General features: G+C 41.4%; 1 protein-coding gene across 4 annotated transcripts in view; it reads right to left on the reverse strand.

Annotated features, from left to right (window-relative positions):
• C13H10orf90 (chromosome 13 C10orf90 homolog) overlaps positions 1 to 22,026 on the reverse strand; it is a 246,600-nt gene that overhangs the window by 148,963 nt on the left and 75,611 nt on the right. The window lies entirely within an intron of this gene.

Below are 22,026 nucleotides of genomic sequence, written 5' to 3' on the forward strand. Positions count from 1 at the left end.
GATGGCAAGGGGCAGGGCGAGTCTGTGGGAGTGGGCACCAGATAGGAAGAGGCAGACACTGGCGACAAGGAGGCTCAGGGACCGGGAGGCCAGGCTGGCAGGAGGAGGGCAGGAGGGGGTGACGAGGTGGGGCCATGCCGATGGGAGGGCGTGGGGGGAGAGCAGGGGCCCCCAGGGGCCGGGACTGGGTAAAGTCAGCTTGCAGGGGCTTCACCCGAGCAGGGCTTATCAAGAAGGCAGGAGGGGGGCAGTAATGTGGGAGTGGCGGGGGAAGGGAGGGGCTCAAGGACACCCCCTCTACTTCCAAGCTTAGGCAGGAGGGGTGTATGAGAAAAAGCACAGCTCCTGGGAAAAGAGTGTTCAAGGGGCAAGCACTCTGGGAAGGGACAGGTGTGTGAAGACCTGCGGCTCTGGAGTAACAGGATAATCTGTTCTTAGTTATACTTGATGCAAAAAAACAAATAAAAAGCAATTGTTCCTGGGCTCTCTGAGACCCCTGCCTGCTTTATTGCAACATAAATCATTACAATCAAGTGTCTTTATGTGAAGGAGCCTGAGTGGGTCTCTTTAACCCATAAAGCCCTAACCTGTGCCAGGCTTTGTGCTAAGCCCAGAGGGGACAGATGGAGAAGTGGTCCCTCCCAAAAGGATTCCACGGCCCAGTGCACAGCTCACCACCATGAGTGCCAGACCCAGAGCCAGGCCAAGGGGGTGCAAGCCAAGCACTAATCTTGGCAAAAAAAAGTTTTTTTTTGGACAGAGGTGATGCATGAACGTGAAGAATTAGAACAAAGGGCGGGGTAAGCAGAGAGAAGGGTGTATCCTGGCAAAATAGCAAACAAAAGCAGTTTATTGGAGGCGGGGAGTCTTACCTCACAGTTCAACTTGTTGGGTGACTGAGGCCAGCCTATGCTGACGTTGAGTATTTTAAACACAGAGATGACCCAAACAGTAAATCAAAATGGCTCTTGTGGCTGTCCCCATTGAAACCAACCCTTGGCAAGGGAAGACCAAGTTTGGGTAAAGGGGCCTCAAAACTCCTGAAATATTTCTGAACCACAGAGAAAGCAGATCTGTGTCACCTTCACTTTAAGAAAAAAAAAAGAACGAAAGAAAAGTGATACTTCTTTTTAGTTGGTGACCCAGCTCGCTGTACAGTGGCTGAACTAAATGATTCATTGTAATCCTTGTGAACCAGAGGCAACAGCATGCATCTAAAAGAAATATCTATTTAAAAATTAAATAAAGCAAAAAGACCTTTCCATGAGAACGGGTATTACATTCCACACTAATCTTTGCTCCTACTTTATTGCAGACCCCGGTATATGCTGCATTATCTTTTTTCTTTTAATTCCCCTGCACAGCATACTTTATGCCCACAGACTTAGAAACTCCTTGGGGCAGGGACTTCATTAACGTTTGTGTCAATCAGTGAGAGTGATGTGCATTTTCAGTACTGCTGACACACTGAGCTTTACATACTGCCTTCTTTCCTCCTGTAACTCCCCCAATGCAAGAAGCGAGCTTGTTCGTTAAGTTGCAGGAATCAAAGGCATTTAAATGGACCCCTAGACGTCAATATATTGTAGCTGGTTAGTGTGATTTTATTTCATGGTACTATAATGTAATGCTCAATGATTTTTAAGCAATAAAAGGAAATACTTTAAACTTAATTAGGAAAATTTAGAGACTATACTCTTCTTACTGAATTTCTGAGAACTTGGGAATAATGTACTGATATTCCTGCAATTTATCTCAGTGAAATCCTGGAAAGGGTTTGTTTTTGTTTTTGTTTTTTTTAGCTGTTACAAAATCATTCTCAAGGGTGCTATTTCATACAATTTTACTTAAGATATTTTATTGAAAAGAAATAAGAAACCAAACAAGAATGCCACTGTTCCTAGAGAAGCAGACTGCGTATTACTGTCCCACCTCTGTATTCTTTGAGGAGGGCCACAAATATCTTTTATGTTTCATCTTGCTGAACTGCAGCTTCCCCTCTTTTCCACACTCCCATCTCTCTCAGTCTTTCAAACTAATGCGACCTTATTAAAAAGAAAAAAAAAAAAAAGTAAGCCAACTACAGGCACAACAGAATCTTTGTCAGGTCCCAGAGGCACTTTTCCCCCATGCACCCCGACAGTATCTCCACAGACACCAATCTCCAAAGCCATTTCCAACCCTTTCCTTTGCACTTTCTCCTGGGCCAGGCTTGATCTACTTCCATTAAATAGATATACTTGCCTAGCATGCTATTGCCAAGAGAGAAATAAATGTTGCCTTTGGCTCCAGTTTCTTTTAAAGGAGTTGCAATTGGAAACATAAAGGCAATTAGAAGATGCAGCCACTGAGCACAATGGATCCAGCCAGTGACCCACGACGTCCTTCTGGGGACATGGAGACTTTTCGAAGTAAGGGTGATGCCATTCCCAATCAAGGAGAGGAAACGTTCATTTCTCTTCCTTCCAGGGCCTCCGACAACCTCATCCCAAGCCTAGCGGGCTGCTGGACTCACCAGGGCGCGCTCTCCGGAGGGTGGGCAGGGAACCCCACCCAGTGTCCCCAGGGCTAGGCGGAGTCGGGAAGGCGGGCAGGGAGCTCCCGGGGCTGCGCCTGCTGCGGGGGCGCTGCTCGTCAGCCCCCGGGAAGCCTCCCTGCCCCCGGAGCCCTAAGGAATTCCTTCTCACCTCCCATCGTTAGCAATCCACTCCTAGGCACATCGGGGCTTAAAAAGAGAAGAGAAGCACCTCCAGGGATGAGCCTCAGAGATGTGGGAAAGAGGGCCGGGGGCTGCCCCAGGTGACCCTCTGACCCCACCTGCAGCAAGCGGAAATTTAATGTCTTTCTGAGAAGTCTGGGTGCAGAGTGCTTTCCACCCACAGTCACCCCAAAGAACCCACAGCTCTGCTCGGTAAGCTCAACCGTTATTTCCCTCCTAACACACAAATGCCTGGCACAAAAGGTTCCCTAAACGGCATTTTATAAGCTGAGAAAATAGATTTAAACTTGGCCTTTTTAACACTTAATAGATGGGTTGTTGCTACTTTTATAAGCTCTGAGTGAGAGCATCTTTCAAAGAAAGACCCCAAATCTGGAAGTTATGAAAAACCCAAAATTTTGACTACATAAAAAAATCAGACAAAGGATGAATTTCCATAATGTATAAAGAACCCCAAAAAATCAATAAGAAAAGGAGAAACAGCCACAGAGAAACTGACAAAGGATAGGGCTGAGTAGTGCATCAGAAAAATAATTACAAGTGGCTTCTAAGTTTTTGAAAATTTGTTTAAACTAACACAAATGAAAGAAATGCAAATTATAACAATCTGAAAAGATTATTACAAGAAAGGAAAATTAGAAACCAGCATCACTCATAAATATATATACAAAAGTCCTACAGAAAATATTAGCATATCTAAGCCATTGATATATAAAAGCAATAATAAAGCACAATTAAGTGGGGTTTATTGCAGGAATGCAAGGGTGGTTTAATATTCAATAAAGCAATTGATAAATATACTCATTAAGAGGAGAAAAAAGGAAAATAACACAAGCATCTTGAAAGATGTAGAAAACAGACTTAGTAAAATTTAGCACCTATTCATGATATTAAAAATAATAAAACCTCTTAGCAAACGAAAACTAAAAGAGACTTCCTTAATGTGATAAAGAATATTTAAAAATCCACAGCAAATTTCATTGTCATTGATAAAACATTAAAAGTTTTTCTCCTGAGAGTCAGAAATAAGGCAAAGATGATTGCTATAACCACTTTTATTCAGTCTGATATGGGAGGCTTGAACTAGTGAAATAAGGCCAAAAGTAAAAAACATAAAGAAAGAGAGAAAATGCAGAAGCAAAAGAAAGGAAAAAAATAAAACTCTCTTTATTTAAAAACAACAGTGCTATGTATATAGAAAAATCCAAAAGAATCTGAAAGCTATTGTAATTAATAAGTGAAACTAGCACTGTCTCTAGGTGTAAGAGCAGGGTATAAAATTTAATCAAACTTCTATTTACCAGCAATAAATAGAAAATGAAATTTTAAAAATGATGCCATTTTTAGGGCGGGCAACAGTGACTCAGTAGCAGATTCTCGCCTGCCATGTAGGAGACCCAGGTTGAATTCCCAGGGCCTACCCATGCCAAAAAGAAAAAAGAAAAAAAAATGATGCCATTTTTAATAGAATCAAAAATATTTTTAAAATCTAAGACTACATCTAATAAAAACTGTGAAAAACCTCTAAGGTAAAAACTTGAAACAGCTATTAAATTAGAGACGACACAAATAAATATATACCATGTTCATTAATTGGAAGAACCTACATAGTCAAGATGTCATCTCTCCCCAAAATTAATCCATAAACTCAATGCAGTCCCATCAATACCCCAGCAAAATTCCAGCAGAACTTTTCTGGATATTGACAAGGTGATTCTAAAACTCCTATGGAAATTCCAGGCAATCTTGAAGAACAAAGCTGGAGAGCCCACAGCATCAGATGACAACACGTATTGAAAGACTACAGAAATTAAGGCAGCATGATACTGGCGAAAGGATGAAAGTAGAAGCGTGGAGAGTCCAGCAACAGACCATCACATATAGTAACTGATTTATAATAAATGTGATACTGTACTGTAATGGGGAAAGGATTATCTTGTCAATAAAAAGCATTGGGTCAAATGAATTTCCACATGGGGAAAAAAATGTATATGGATCCTTATCTCACACCACTACCAAAAATAAATTTCAGATAGAGATAATAAATATGCAAATATTCAAAATCAATAAATAAAACTGATAGAAGAAAACTTAGAAGATGGCATCTTCATGACCTTGAAGCCAGAAACAATTAAGACAAAAAATGCATTAGCCATAAGGGAAAACATTTATAAATTGGACCATATTAAATCAAGAACTGTTTACAAAAAGATATCAAGAGGCTGAAAATGCAAACCACACAGTGGTAAAAGATACTTATAACACATATATCTAATGAAGAACTTGCATACAGAATATATAAAGAACTCCTACAAATCAGTAACACAAAAAAATTTTTTTAATGTACAAAGGACTATAATAGGCTTTTTACAAAAGAGAATAAACAAATGGATAAAGGGTAATTTGCTCAATTTCATTAACCATTATGGAAATACTAATTAAAACTACTGTGAGAAACTACTACGCTCCCATCAGAATGGCAAAAATGAACCAATTGGAAAATACCAAGTGTTGGCGAGGATGTAGAGCCACTGGAATTCTCATAGAGTGCTGCTGGTAATGTGCATTAGTAAAGCCACTTTGCAAAATGGTTTGGCATTCCCTACGACCCAACACTTCACTCCTGGGTGAATGCCTACAAATATTCACCTGAAGGCAAGTATTAAAATGTTCGCAGCAGCTCTATTTATAATAGCCCCAAAGTGGATACCTTGTAAATAGCCAGCAAAAAGGAATGGGTAAATAAATTGTTCATTTGCACAAAGGAATTCACCACAACAGTGTGAACACAGGAGCCAGACAACATGCAATAATATGGATGAATCTCAACACACACATGAATGAATGTTGCATAAAAAAGGACAGATAAAAAAATGCAAACAGCATGATTCTACTGACACAAAATGCAAACGAGGCCTACAATCTGGTCAATAGTTCCAGGGGAGAGGGACAGGATGGAAGAGACACTGGGGACCTTCACCAGGGCTGGTCAAATTCTGTTTCTTGATCTGGGTGCTGGTTGCAAGGGTGGGCTCATTTTTTGAAAATTCACAAACTGTATGCTTATGATATGTGCATCTTACTGTATAGATAGTTGTTTCATTTGCTAAAGCTGCCAGAATGTAATATACTAGAAATGGAATGGCTTTTATAAAGGGGATTTATCAAGTTGCAAGTTTATAATTTTAAGGCCTTAATATGTAAACTAAGGCATCCAGAGAAACATACCTTGACTCTGAAGAAAGACCGAATGGCATCCAGGATTTCTCTGCCAGCTAGGAAGGCACATGGCTGGCATCTGCAGGTTCTTGTTCACAGTGCTGTTGCTTCCAGCTCCTGATTCCAGTGCAGACCTCTCCGAGCGTCTGTGGGCCCACAGTTTCTCTGTATCAGCTTAGCATTTCATGGGAAGGCGCATGGCGACGTCTGCTGGACCCTCCAAATGTCTGCATCTGTGTCAGCTCTGAACTGTTTCTCTCTCCTTGAGCTCTCTTAAAGACTCCAGTAAACTAATTATGAGAAACTGTGAGAAACTACTACCCTCCCATCAGAATGGCAAAAATGAACCAATTGGAAAATGCCAAGTGTTGGCGAGGATGTAGAGCCACTGGAATTCTCATAGAGTGCTGCTGGTAATGTGCATTAGTAAAGCCACTTTGCAAAATGGTTTGCGTGGGCAGAGTCACATCTCCATCTCATCAAAAGATCATACCCACAATTCTGTATGTCACCTCTCCATGGAAACAACCTAATCAAGAGGCTTGACCCTACTGCATTGGATCAGGTTTAAAAGAACATGGCTCCCCCCACAAAACTGGATTAGGGTTAAAATAACATGGCTTTTCTGGGGGTACATAGCAGCTTCAAACCAGCACAATAGTACACTTCAGTTAAAAGTAAAAAAAATAAAATAAAATAAAACAAAAAGCTCAGCTCTGCTCATATGGGTAGGCATTTGGTGCCAGATAGCCAGGTAGCAATAGCACACAAGATCTCCGTCTTCTGGAAAAAGGGTCACCAGGTCAGCCTTATCAGCCCCCTGCATACAGGTGTTTCAGTGAGATTTCATTCTAAAAGCATTTCACAAACTGTATTTTTGATGCAATTTTATACTGAGCAAATTTCATTGAACTCTGTTCAAAATCAAAGACCATTTGAGACTTGGAAAAGGTTTATGATATATATTTGTCAAAGCTTGAGAAAAGACCAAAACAATAGTAGTTAAGAATTTCTTATTATCTTAGTCACTGCTAGTGGGAATGTATAATGGGCAGCCACTGTCAAAGTCAGTTTGGTGATTCCTCAGAAAACTAAATATTGAGTTGCCCTATGACCCATCAATACCAAAACTCAATATATACCCACAGTTGAGGGCAGAAATGAATAGATATTTGCACACTGATGTTCATAGTGGCACTGTTCACAATTGCCAAGAGATGAAAACAATCCAAGTGCTCATCAACAGATGAGTGGATAAACACAATGTGGTATATACATATGATGGAATATCATACAGCAGTAAGACAAAATGATGTCCTGACACATGACAGTGTAGGTGAACCTTGAGGACATAATGCTGAGTGAAATGTCAGACACAAAAGGATAGATACTGTAAGATTTTGTTATTATGACTCTGGTAAAGGTAATCTCAAAGGTTACAACCGTAGAATATAGCACACCTAGAGATCCTCAGAAGCTGGAGACAGAGGAAAGGCTACCCATAGAGGCTGACTGTAAATGCAAGGGAACGGATAGAAGTGATAACTAATTAGTGGGTTTGAAAGTTACATTGCCATATTGAAGGTGAATATGATTGAAAGGGGATGTATAGTGCCATGTATCCCAATGATAAATTTATGATTATAAATCAGTTCTCACATGAACGATTTCAATGGTTTAATAGTGGACAAGGAGTCAATGGTAGAGGGATAGAGAGGGAAAACTAAAAATGCATCCTATTGCCAGTACTTAACAGACAGTTAAAGACTGCTCATGGTCATAGTTTGCTAAACCCTGATCGGCATCACTCTTGATGTCTCTTAAGAGCACCTGAGGCTTGAACTGAGACCCTATAAAGGTTCTATGCACTAAGGTTTGCCTTCCTGGAAAATATAATTCCCAGAGGGTTTCTAGGTAAGATCAATCCTGAAACCCAGAGGGACCAGCCTCTCCAGGATTATCAATTGTTTGTACCCCTGTCCTTCAGTGTGGACACCCCTTCTCAGCATGAAAGAACAGGCATTCCCCAAGGGTCCCTATAAAGTGGGCAAGGGATTAAAGGAGAATGAGGAGGGATAGCAGAGAAAATGGGATATAACAAGTAAGTATGGCTTTTTTTTTTTTATTTTTTATTTTTTTTTTATTACTTAAAAAAAGAATTAACAAAACAATTAGAAATCATTTCAATGTACATGTACAATCAGTAATTCTTAATAACATCACATAGTTGCATATTCATCATTTCTTAGTACATTTGCATCGATTTAGAAAAAGAAATAAAAAGACAACAGAATAAGAATTAAAACAATAATAGAAAGAAAAAAAAAACAAAAAAAACAAAAACAAAAAACCTATACCTCACATGCAGCTTCATTCAGTGTTTTAACATAATTGCATTACAATTGGGTAGTATTGTGCTGTCCATTTCTGAGTTTTTATATCCAGTCCCGTTGTACAGTCTGTATCCCTTCATCTCCAATTATCCCTTCTCTTTTTTTTTTTTTTAATTAACAGAAAAAAAGAAATTAACCCAACATTTAGAGATCATACCATTCTACACATGCAATCATTAATTCTTAACATCATCACATAGCTGCATGATCATCATTTCTTAGTACATTTGCATTGGTTTAGAAGAACTAGCAACATAACCGAAAAAGATATAGAATGTTAATATAGAGAAAAAAATAAAAGTAATAATAGTAAAATCAAAACAAAACAACACAAAACAAAACAAAAACCTATAGCTCAGATGCAGCTTCATTCAGTGTTTTAACATGATTACTTTACAATTAGGTATTATTGTGCTGTCCATTTTTGAGTTTTTGTATCTAGTCCTGTTGCACAGTCTGTATCCCTTCAGCTTCAATTACCCATTGTCTTACCCTGTTTCTAACTCCTGCTGAACTCTGTTACCAATGACATATTTCAAGTTTATTCTCGAATGTCCGTTCACATCAGTGGGACCATACAGTATTTGTCCTTTAGTTTTTGGCTGGATTCACTCAGCATAATATTCTCTAGGTCCATCCATGTTATTACATGGTTCATAAGTTTATCTTGTCTTAAAGCTGCATAATATTCCATCGTATGTATATACCACAGTTTGTTTAGCCACTCTTCTGTTGATGGAGATTTTGGCTGTTTCCATCTCTTTGCAATTGTAAATAATGCTGCTATAAACATTGGTGTGCAAATGTCCGTTTGTGTCTTTGCCCTTAAGTCCTTTGAGTAGATACCTAGCAATGGTATTGCTGGGTCGTATGGCAATTCTATATTCAGCTTTTTGAGGAACCGCCAAACTGCCTTCCACAGTGGTTGCACCCTTTGACATTCCCACCAACAGTGGATAAGTGTGCCTCTTTCTCCGCATCCTCTCCAGCACTTGTCATTTTCTGTTTTGTTGATAATGGCCATTCTGGTGGGTGTGAGATGATATCTCATTGTGGTTTTGATTTGCATTTCTCTAATGGCCAGGGACATTGAGCATCTCTTCATGTGCCTCTTGGCCATCCGTATTTCCTCTTCTGAGAGGTGTCTGTTCAAGTCTTTTTCCCATTTTGTAATTGGGTTGGCTGTCTTTTTGTTGTTGAGATGAACAATCTCTTTATAAATTCTGGATACTAGACCTTTATCTGATATATCATTTCCAAATATTGTCTCCCATTGTGAAGGCTGTCTTTCTACTTTCTTGATGAAGTTCTTTGATGCACAAAAGTGTTTAATTTTGAGGAGTTCCCATTTATTTATTTCCTTCTTCAGTGCTCTTGCTTTAGGTTTAAGGTCCATAAAACCGCCTCCAGTTGTAAGATCCATAAGATATCTCCCAACATTTTCCTCTAACTGTTTTATGGTCTTAGACCTAATGTTTAGATCTTTGATCCATTTTGAGTTAACTTTTGTATAGGGTGTGAGAGATGGGTCTTCTTTCATTCTTTTGCATATGGATATCCAGTTCTCTAGGCACCATTTATTGAAGAGACTGTTCTGTCCCAGGTGAGTTGGCTTGACTGCCTTATCAAAGATCAAATGTCCATAGATGAGAGGGTCTATATCTGAGCACTCTATTCGATTCCATTGGTCGATATATCTATCTTTATGCCAATACCATGCTGTTTTGACCACTGTGGCTTCATAATATGCCTTAATGTCAGGCAGCGTGAGACCTCCAGCTTCGTTTTTTTTCCTCAAGATGTTTTTAGCAATTCGGGGCACCCTGCCCTTCCAGATAAATTTGCTTATTGGTTTTTCTATTTCTGAAAAATAAGTTGTTGGGATTTTGATTGGTATTGCATTGAATCTGTAAATCAATTTAGGTAGGATTGACATCTTAACTATATTTAGTCTTCCAATCCATGAACACGGTATGCCCTTCCATCTATTTAGGTCTTCTGTGATTTCTTTTAGCAGTTTTTTGTAGTTTTCTTTATATAGGTTTTTTGTCTCTTTAGTTAAATTTATTCCTAGGTATTTTATTCTTTTAGTTGCAATTGTGAATGGGATTCGTTTCTTGATTTCCCCCTCAGCTTGTTCCTTACTAGTGTATAGAAATGCTACAGATTTTTGAATGTTGATCTTGTAACCTGCTACTTTGCTGTACTCATTTATTAGCTCTAGTAGTTTTGTTGTGGATTTTTCCGGGTTTTCGACGTATAGTATCATATCGTCTGCAAACAGTGATAGTTTTACTTCTTCCTTTCCAATTTTGATGCCTTGTATTTCTTTTTCTTGTCTAATTGCTCTGGCTAGAACCTCCAACACAATGTTGAATAATAGTGGTGATAGTGGACATCCTTGTCTTGTTCCTGATCTTAGGGGGAAAGTTTTCAATTTTTCCCCATTGAGGATGATATTAGCTGTGGGTTTTTCATATATTCCCTCTATCATTTTAAGGAAGTTCCCTTGTATTCCTATCTTTTGAAGTGTTTTCAACAGGAAAGGATGTTGAATCTTGTCGAATGCCTTCTCTGCATCAATTGAGATGATCATGTGATTTTTCTGCTTTGATTTGTTGATATGGTGTATTACATTAATTGATTTTCTTATGTTGAACCATCCTTGCATACCTGGGATGAATCCTACTTGGTCATGATGTATAATTCTTTTAATGTGTTGTTGGATACGATTTGCTAGAATTTTATTGAGGATTTTTGCATCTGTATTCATTAGAGAGATTGGTCTGTAGTTTTCTTTTTTTGTAATATCTTTGCCTGGTTTTGGTATGAGGGTGATGTTGGCTTCATAGAATGAATTAGGTAGTTTTCCCTCCACTTCGATTTTTTTGAAGAGTTTGAAGAGAATTGGTACTAATTCTTTCTGGAACGTTTGGTAGAATTCACATGTGAAGCCATCTGGTCCTGGACTTTTCTTTTTAGGAAGCTTTTGAATGACTAATTCAATTTCTTTACTTGTGATTGGTTTGTTGAGGTCATCTATGTCTTCTTGAGTCAAAGTTGGTTGTTCATGTCTTTCCAGGAACCCGTCCATTTCCTCTAAATTGTTGTATTTATTAGCGTAAAGTTGTTCATAGTATCCTGTTATTACCTCCTTTATTTCTGTGAGGTCAGTAGTTATGTCTCCTCTTCCATTTCTGATCTTATTTATTTGCATCCTCTCTCTTCTTCTTTTTGTCAATCTTGCTAAGGGCCCATCAATCTTATTGATTTTCTCATAGAACCAACTTCTGGCCTTATTGATTTTCTCTATTGTTTTCATGTTTTCAATTTCATTTATTTGTGCTCTAATCTTTGTTATTTCTTTCCTTTTGCTTGCTTTGGGGTTAGCTTGCTGTTCTTTCTCCAGTTCTTCCAAATGGATAGTTAATTCCTGAATTTTTGCCTTTTCTTCTTTTCTGATATAGGCATTTAGAGCAATAAATTTCCCTCTTAGCACTGCCTTTGCTGCGTCCCATAAGTTTTGATATGTTGTGTTTTCATTTTCATTCGCCTCGAGGTATTTGCTAATTTCTCTTGCAATTTCTTCTTTGACCCAGTCGTTGTTTAGGAGTGTGTTGTTGAGCCTCCACGTATTTGTGAATTTTCTGGCACTCTGCCTATTATTGATTTCCAACATCATTCCTTTATGGTCCGAGAAAGTGTTGTGTAAGATTTCAATCTTTTTAAATTTGTTAAGACTTGCTTTGTGACCCAGCATATGGTCTATCTTTGAGAATGATCCATGAGCACTTGAGAAAAAGGTGTATCCTGCTGTTGTGGGATGTAATGTCCTATAAATGTCTATTAAGTCTAGTTCATTTATAGTAATATTCAGATTCTCTATTTCTTTGTTGATCCTCTGTCTAGATGTTCTGTCCCTTGATGAGAGTGGTGAGTTGAAGTCTCCAACTATTATGGTATATGAGTCTATTTCCCTTTTCAGTGTTTGCAGTATATTCCTCACGTATTTTGGGGCATTCTGATTCGGTGCGTAAATATTTATGATTGTTATGTCTTCTTGTTTAATTGTTCCTTTTATTAGTATATAGTGTCCTTCTTTGTCTCTTTTAACTGTTTTACATTTGAAGTCTAATTTGTTGGATATTAGTATAGCCACTCCTGCTCTTTTCTGGTTGTTATTTGCATGAAATATCTTTTCCCAACCTTTCACTTTCAACCTATGTTTATCTTTGGGTCTAAGATGTGTTTCCTGTAGACAGCATATAGAAGGATCCTGTTTTTTAATCCATTCTGCCAATCTATGTCTTTTGATTGGGGAATTCAGTCCATTGACATTTAGTGTTATTACTGTTTGGATAATATTTTCCTCTAACATTTTGCCTTTTGTATTATATATATCATATCTGATTTTCCTTCTTTCTACACTCTTTTCCATATCTCTCTCTTCTGTCTTTTTGTATCTGACTCTAGTGCTCCCTTTAGTATTTCTTGCAGAGCTGGTCTCTTGGTCACAAATTCTTTCAGTGACTTTTTGTCTGAGAATATTTTAATTTCTCCCTCATTTTTGAAGGATAATTTTGCTGGATATAGGAGTCTTGGTTGGCAGTTTTTCTCTTTTAGTATTTTAAATATATCATCCCACTGTCTTCTAGCTTCCATGGTTTCTGCTGAGAAATCTACACAAAGTCTTATTGGGTTTCCCTTGTATGTAATGGATTGTTTTTCTCTTGCTGCTTTCAAGATCTTCTCTTTCTCTTTGACCTCTGACATTCTAACTAGTAAGTGTCTTGGAGAACGCCTATTTGGGTCTAATCTCTTTGGGGTGCGCTGCACTTCTTGGATCTGTAATTTTAGGTCTTTCATAAGAGTTGGGAAATTTTCAGTGATAATTTCTTCCATTAGTTTTTCTCCTCCTTTTCCCTTCTCTTCTCCTTCTGGGACACCCACAACACGTATATTTGTGCGGTTCATATTGTCCTTGAGTTCCCTGATACCCTGTTCAAATTTTTCCATTCTTTTCCCAATAGTTTCTGTTTCTTTTTGGGATTCAGATGTTCCATCCTCCAAATCACTAATTCTATCTTCTGTCTCTTTAAATCTATCATTGTAGCTATCCATTATTTTTTCTATGTTTGCTACTTTATCCTTCACTTCCATAAGTTCTGCGATTTGTTTTTTCAGTTTTTCTATTTCTTCTTTATGTTCAGCCCATGTCCTCTTCATGTCCTCCCTCAATTTATCGATTTCATTTTTGAAGAGGTTTTCCATATCTGTTCGTATATTCAGGATTAGTTGTCTCAGCTCTTGTGTCTCATTTGAGCTATTGGTTTGTTCCTTTGACTGGGCCATATTCTCAATCTTTTGAGCGTGGACAGTTATCTTCTGCTGCTGGCGTCTGGGCATTTATTCAGATTTCTCTTGGTGTTGGACCCAGCAAGGTTGTAATATTTTTCTGTGAAATCTCTGGGTTCTGTTTTTCTTATCCTGCCCAGTAGGTGGCGCTCGTGGCACACGTTTGTCTGAGGGTCCCACCAGTAAAAGGTGCTGTGGGACCTTAAACTTTGGAAAACTCTCGCCGTCCGGGGGGTTCGCTAGCCAAAACGGCTTGAGCCGGCCCGGGGTCCGAACGCAGGGAGGGTTGCTGGTCGCTGCAGCCAGGGAAAGAGCCCGTCCGAATTTCCTAGTCGGCCCTGGGCAACAAGCGTGGCGGGAGGGCGCCAGCGGCAGCGGCCCGCCCGAGAGAGTGCACGTTCCCCGGGAGTCACGGGTTTGGAAGGGGCCTCCCCCACCCGTCACCGTTCTCCGCGGCCTGGGGGTTTCCGATCCAATTCTCTCAGTTGGTCCGGGGGCTGCGCGTGGTGTGGGCGCCAGCCGTCCTTGTTTCAGGGGACCGCCTCTCCAATTCTCCCAGCCGGCCCGGGAAGGGGGAAGGGAGTAACTCCGGCCGCTTGCCACCCCGCCCGGTAAGGCCCGCGCGCCTCGGCGATCTCACCCGAGCTGCTTCTCTCAGCCAGCCAGCCGTTCCAGGATGGGGTACGCTGTCTTTTTTATCTCTGTTGTGGCTTTGGGCGCTTTCTGTATCGTTTCTACTCCCCTAGTAGGTGTCCTGGAGAAGAAACTAGGATCCGCGCGTCTTACTAAGCCGCCATCTTCCAGGAAGTCCTAAGTATGGCTTTTGAACCACTGTATTAATATTTCTTCTAGCCGCCAGTGATTTGGAGCAGCTAGAAGGAAAAATCTGAGATAAGGGAATGGTAGCCCATGACACACTATGGGATCTGTTTGGCAGCTCTTGTTGAAGTGTGCTTTGAAAATTATTGCTTTTTTTTTCCTTTGCTTTGTATATATGTTGTGCTGATTTGAAATTATGTATGTACCCTAGGAAAACCATGTTTCAATCCTAATCTCATTTTGTAAAGGCAGTCGTTTCTTCTAATCCCTATTCAGTATTGTATGTTTGAAACTGCAATTAGATCATCTCCCTGGAGAAGTGATTTAATCAAGAGTGGCTGTTAAACTAGATTAGTTGGAGGCGTGTCTCTACCCATTTGGGTGGGTCTTAATTAGTTTCTGAAGTCCTATGAAAGAGGAAACATTTTGGAGAATGAGAGAGATTCAGAGAGAATAGAGCAGAATGACATAGCCACAAGAAGCAGAGTCCACCAGCCAGCAACTCTTGGAGATAAAGAAGGAAAATGCCTCCCGGGGAGCTTCATGAAACAGGAAGCCAGGAGAAGAAGCTAGCATTTGACACTGTATTCGCTGTGTACCCTTCCAGAGGAGAGAGGAACACTGACCGTGTTCACCATGTACCTTTCCAGATGAGAGAGAAACTCTGTGTTCACCATGTGCCCTTCCACTTGAGAAAGAAGCCCTGAACTTCAGTGGCCTTCTTGAACCAAAGTATCTTTCCCTGGATGCCTTTGATTGGACATTTCTATAGACTCGTTGTAATTGGGACATTTTCTCGGCCTTAGAACTGTAAACTAGCAATTTATTAAATTCCCCTTTTAAAAAGCCATTCTGTTTCTGGTATATTGCATTCTGGCAGGTAGCAAACTAGAATATATGTTATATTTTACAATTAAAAAGTTTTTAAAGAAAACTATAGGCAGCTATAGTAATATTAGATAAAATAGATTCCTGAAATTAAAAATTTGAACATATTTAGTAACATAGGTCATTACTATAGCAAAGTTGATATTTGTAATAACTTCCTACCTGATATTTTGGGAACGTACACAGTTTTGATAGTTAATCACGTGGTATTTAAGATAGTGTTTAGTATTCAGAATTTAAGAAACTCTGATACCTGTTTCTATAGATTTTTCCTTGCTTGCTTTAATTTTAAATCGGCTTATGAAACATATTGTACAAACAGGCTTTACAATGATTATTTAGAGATTTTATTTAAATATGCCTATTGATAAGCTAACTAAGCTATCCATTTTTTGGTGGTTAAGACTCTCATATGTTAATTGTAAAAACATTTGTATCTTTATATTTTCGGTAACAAAGATCATTACTATAATAATGTTGATATTTGTAATAAGTTCCTATTGATATTTTGAGAACATTCACAGTTTTGACAATTGATCAAATGGTATTTAAGTTAGTGTTTAATATTTAGAATTTAAGAAACTCTGATATCAAATTCCCTGTTGCCTTAATTTTTAATTGGTTTATGAAGCTTACTGGACAAACACAGGTTTTACAATTATTATTTGGATACTTTATTTAGATATGCTCATGGATAAGCTAACTAAAATATCTATTTTGGGTGGTTCTAAGTGTATTGCTTATTTTCTTATATAAAAATATTTTTTAAAAAAAGAATTTCTGATGTAATCTCTATTGAATTCTACCGTCATTTTATTGCATTTTGTTGCAAAGTATCTTGCATATGAATAAATGTTAGTGAAGTAATGAAAAAAAAAAAAAAGCTGATTCCTCCTGAGCACTTCTATGCCAGGCATTATTTCAAGTGCATTTCATGTATTAAATGCACTATTAAAAAGCACAGCCAGGCTGCATGATTCCCGCGGTCAGGATCTGAGGGGCAGTGCTCTTCCCGCACAGGGCAAGCCTGGTGAGTTTTGATGCCATATGAACCTGCCTCTCATTGGCCCCTGTGGATTTTCTAGGGGTAGATACCTAATCCATAAGAACAGATCCATTTGCTGGCCCGCACTCAGACACTGGTCTAAAAGCCACCCAGAGAGAAGTATGGGAAGGGAAGCACCTGAAAGGGAAACACTTGAGAGGAGGAAGGCACATGACTTGTCACCGCTGCCATCCCTGGATGCCCTGGCCCTGTTCCCTCCTGAAACCTGGATAGTCAGCTCTTCTTTTGATTCTGGGAGATCTACATCTTTTCCAATATATTCTTTTTCCAAAAGCTAATTTGAGTGGTATCTCTCACCATAATGAAAAAGAAATAGGAAGAGCACTAAGACAAGATGTGCAAACTCTACTTCCCCATAGCATAAACAAGAAATGTGTCTGTGAGTGTGTGCGTGTGCATGAGAGTATGTGTGAGTGGGTGCATGTGCATTCTAAACAGATTTCTACCTTCTCTCTACCACCATATGACTCCCTCGGCCCTGCTCATAACACACTAGGCACATTTTGCTTTTTTTCTGCTTTGTCCATGTCCTCAGCCCTGTTTTCCCAACAGCTGTGATTGACATTGACAGTGGTCTAAGGATGCATTCATTTACCTGAGCAGGCAAAACTCCAGGTGTCCAACCAAAGAAGTCATGCACAGCTTGGCTGAGAAATAACTCGCTTCGACTAGTTGAGTTGCAGAGTGGAGCCCTGGAAATATACCCATGTCCCCTGCTGTTTGCAGAAGATCTTAGCAAGATCGGCTTTTTCACTGCTCTGCCTCACTTAGTTCCTTTGGCAAAATAGTGTTAACAGGGCAATTGGTGCTAGACTTTTTGTTCTGAAGAAGTCAAAGGAATTGGGAGGAAAAAAAGCCACAGTGAAATAATTGCAATTGCAACCCTAGTGTCATCCTGACTAGCAGATAGGCACCATCAGAGAGCAGGCAGTCAGGATATCCTGAGTTTTCCAAGGAGCCCATGCTGAAGGAGATAGAGACGGCTGGTCCAGAGCTGCCCGGGAGTGCTGGATCCCACACTGGCCACTCCCACCGCAGGGCCTTCTGCATCTGCCCTGCAGCCCTGGAGGCAGTCCTGGGCTGTGCCAGCCTTGCTCCTTTGGCGTGTCCACATGTCACCTCTCTTCTCCCTTCTTAGGGGGCAAACCTGCCTTCCACCTCATCCCAGGTCACTCACCCTCTTCATAGGCTCGACACTGATTGACAGGGTGTAAACTGGATGGCAGTTCCCACTGGCCAGTAAAAACTGTAGATTGGTGGACTTCGGTCACATGCAACTGCTTCAGAATATGCTATATCTCTTCTCCTTGTTTTGAACATGTAAGTCCCACACTTTAAGTGTAGAAAAAACAAACAAAATATATGGAAAGGAAAAGAACTCAAGTTTCCAGTGTTCTTTGTTGTGAGGTTGCAGACATGTGACTTGGATTTCACCCCTGTAGGACTTTAATTCAGAAAGGAGCAATGAAAGGAAACTCGTGGGTGCCCACTTGCTGGTCAGCAGTAGCAGGGTCTGGGTACACTGGGGTAGTGTGGTTCTGAGTTGGCAGCTGAGGTGACAGCTTCCTGTCTTAGCAGGGCCAGTGGGCTCCCTGGAGGGGGTGGAGGCAGCAGCCACTTCCTGACTGTGGCAAAGCCAGCATACTCCTGGGTCTGCAGCAGCTCCTCTCCCAGGGTGTCCTGTGGCAGCTCTGCAAGTTGTTCCTGGAGCTGAGCTTGCTTGCATGTCCCTGCCAGCAAAGTCCCTTAATAAATCCCCAAAAAGCACCAGAGGATTTTGTGGCTCACCACCCAGAACCCTGGCCAGTGTAAGAGATCTACGCTGAGTGTGTCTTATCGACACTTTCAGATTACATCAGTATCTTCCCTGCTCCCCACTCCTCCTCTATACTTCTACACTTTTGATTAGAAGCATGCAGTTGCCTCCTTACTCAGTTTCCCTGATCCATCTCTTTGAATTTTCTTTATTGTCTTCAATAGATCGGATGTAACCTAAGGGCATTTATTACACCTGGGTGTAAGGTGTAATCGTTTAGTTTTCTAAGGCTGCTGGAATGCAATACTCCTGAGATGGATTGGCTTTTATAAAGGGGATTCATTTAGTCACAAATTTACTAATTTGGTAAGGCACACTGCAATGTCTGCTGAGCTTCTCTCCCAGCTTCTGGGTTCAAACAGCTTTCCCCGGGGTGGCTCCTTTCTGCATTTTCAGACCTAGGTCTGAGCTGCTCTGAGCTCTGAGCTGTGCTGTGCTGTGCTGTGCTGAGCTGCTTCTCTCTCTTCTGGACTCTCCTTTTAAGCCTCACTCGTTGTGGGAGGCACTCCCCTTAGCTGACTGCAGATGGAATCAGCCATAGATGAATTTTCACATGTTGATGATTTAAGCCCACAGCAACAGAACTGGGCACCATCATATGGCCAAGCTGACAGCAGAACCTAACTATCACAGTGTGGGAAACAAGGGAATGCAGATGGACATACCTGCAACCTGCTGGCAAATGCCAGCTTTCACTGTGAACGTATCTGCTGAAGTCTTGTAGAGCAGTAAGATGGAACTGGTGTCTCCAGATTCCATTTTAACTTTCATGCTTAAAGGTGAGGCAAAGTCCCCCACCCCAATATGTATGACAGAGGTGGGGGCACTCCATAACAATTGAAAAGTAAAAGATGTATTGTATTACACAGCACTTGAAAAAATGCATCATGGGCCACTATTTGGAAGAGGTGGGTTATGCCATAAAGTCACAGATCAAGGACTGTTCCCTCACAGGGTCCAAAGTCCTTCTCCAGGAAGGTTTCTCCGCCTTGGTTAGCACCGTAAGCCTCCTGAGATGGTAATTCCTGTTGTGCAGAAGTGGCCTGTGCATTGTAAGATGGTAGGCAGTAACCCTGTCCCCACCAGATTCCTGAAGGGCTCCCCCAGTTGTGACAACTGGACACATCTCCAGACATTTCCATGTGGCCTCTTGGGGACACGTTCCTGGTTGAAAACCATTGTTGTAGAAGCTGGACAACAAACCACTTTGACAGACCAACAGTCAGGGAACATAGCGTGTGTGTGTGTGTGTGTGTGTGTGTGTGTGTGTGTGTGTGTGTGTGTGTGTGCATGTGCTCCCCACTCCTCCTCTATACTTCTACACTTTTGATTAGAAGCATGCAGTTGCCTCCTTACTCAGTTTCCCTGATCCATCTCTTTGAATTTTCTTTATTGTCTTCAATAGATCGGATGTAACCTAAGGGCATTTATTACACCTGGGTGTAAGGTGTAATCGTTTAGTTTTCTAAGGCTGCTGGAATGCAGTGTTTTAGCTTAAGAAAGGATGCATTTAGGTCAAAAATTTGAGAGATGTATAGCAAATCTTAACTAATTTTCTTTTATCTCTGAAACATTTGGGGATGGGGAACCCTTATGAATCCTAATACAAAGAGCTCAAAAAGCTTTCATCCTCAGAGGTCATCCTCTTCTATTTGGGATTTCATATTGAAAACAGATCCTAGATTGTCTAAAAGATCCCTTATTCAGCTTCATATTTCAAGCTTAAAAGCTTTGAATTTATATTCCTAAATTTCATTCTGTTTCATATTTATGAAACTGAACACTATCAGTTCTATTCTTTTAAAAAATCATTTCCTGGCATTTTTTCTCATGGACTTCCTCCACCCGGCACGGCAGGCAGCTCCTCCCATCACACTGAAGGGTCTGTGCTGGGTCAAGGCCATGGCACTGAGGGGACCAGGCAACTAAAGCTGCCTCTTCTTCCAGATGAGCTGCAACCTGGCCAGAGATGCCCCATTCAGCTCTTTCAGCTCTTCTGGGGCTGAGCCAAGAATCCATTCTCAGGGAAGGCAGTCCAGCTGCCCGTCTCCCCAGTGCCCAACAGGCTAGTTGAACTAATAAACAAAACTGGATAAAAATTCAGTGTCCTTGACCTTGGAGGGAAGAACCACCGCACAATAGCAACTACGCAACAACAACACCTGATCTGTCCCGACATGCTCAGTGACATGCCACCTGGCACGTGAGGTCTGGGGACATGAGCAGAGCCATGTCCAGGCTGTGGCCATGCTTTCTGGGGGATAGGAGATGAAGACGGCCAGGACCTTCTCATGTGGGCAGGACTGCTGCTGCTTTTACTTGTCTGAGGTTCTGGCTCTCCCTGCGGTAAGAGCACAGAGAACCTACCCTGGCCCTTGCAGAATCCAGATGGCTGGACAGTGACTGAGCCTCCTAGAACCCAGAAGTGGCAGGGAGACACATCATTACTCATGATTTTCCTTTCACAGTTCTTGTGTCTGTCCCCCCATCCCTGAGAGGCTCTGGTTGATGTCTGGGTGGGCTTAGAAAGAGTTCCCTGAGTGTGTCTAACAAGCCTCCCTTCCCTTCTCACCTGATATGGACACACAAACACACACACACATATACCCAGAGGGCTAGAAGCATGGGCTGTGGCCAACAGGAGCCTGAGACAGCTCTAAACAGAAGAGCAGCCACGATGTCAACTAGGACACCTGGGCCGCCTGCCCCAGCAGCCAGGGATGGGAGGGGCCAGCCTGGAGGCACGGGGGGATGGGAGGGGCCAGCCTGGAGGCACGGGGGGATGGGAGGGGCCAGCATGGAGGCACAGGGGGATGGGAGGGCCAGCCTGGAGGCATGGGGGGATGGGAGGGGCCAGCCTGGAGGCACAGGGACAGAAGGGGGCCAGTCTGGAGGCCCTGGGGGGATGGGAGGGGCAGCCTGGAGGCATGCAGGGTGGATGGGAGGGGAGGCAACAGTTCCTGCTAGGATGCACCTCCAGTTGTTCAGGGCCAAGATAAAGAAGGTGGGAATTAACTGATTTTCAAATTCATGAAGAAAGGATGTAGGCACAGGAACAAAAGAGGAAGAAAGAGAGGAGCGAGGAAGAGAAGGAGTAGGGAGGGATTCAGTTTGTATGGGCCAAGTACAAAGAATGGTGAGCTTCCCATTCCATTAAAGTGAAGGATTTATGAATTGGAGACTGATTGGAAAAGGAAATTCAAGCCAGATGAGAGAGAGCACTCAGTGCCAGGCGAAGGTATTTGGACTTTATGCTAAAAGCCGGTGGTTCCCACGCAGTGCCCTGGGCACACAGCATCAGCAGAAACTGGTTAGAAATGCAAACACTCAGGCGCACCCACCCTGCCAAGTCAGACCCTCCAGGGTGGGGCCCAAAACCTGTGCTTGAAGCCCTCCAGGAAACCTCGATGCCTGCTCAGAGTGGGGACACACTGCTGTAAGGAATCAGTGAAAGTTGCTGAACAGGAAATAAATTAAGAATGCCTCCTTCTCAGAAACTGAGGCCACTTATTTTTTTCCCCAGCCTCTCAAAAAATGAATGCTAAATTCAAGTTTAAGTTGTTTCACACCCTAATTTAATACCTAATTTAGGACAAATGCCTTCAGTGACATTTTCTAATATTCAGCCCTAATTATCCCAGAAGCAATTGTGCTGCTATAATATTTACAAGGTAGAATCAACCTTCATAGACAGATACCCAGGGGTGTTGAGACAAAGCCTTCTGACATCTATCTGTTCAAGGAGATGTGG

Source organism: Tamandua tetradactyla, chromosome 13, assembly GCF_023851605.1.
Source record: "Tamandua tetradactyla isolate mTamTet1 chromosome 13, mTamTet1.pri, whole genome shotgun sequence".
In the NCBI taxonomy this organism is placed as follows: domain Eukaryota; kingdom Metazoa; phylum Chordata; class Mammalia; order Pilosa; family Myrmecophagidae; genus Tamandua; species Tamandua tetradactyla.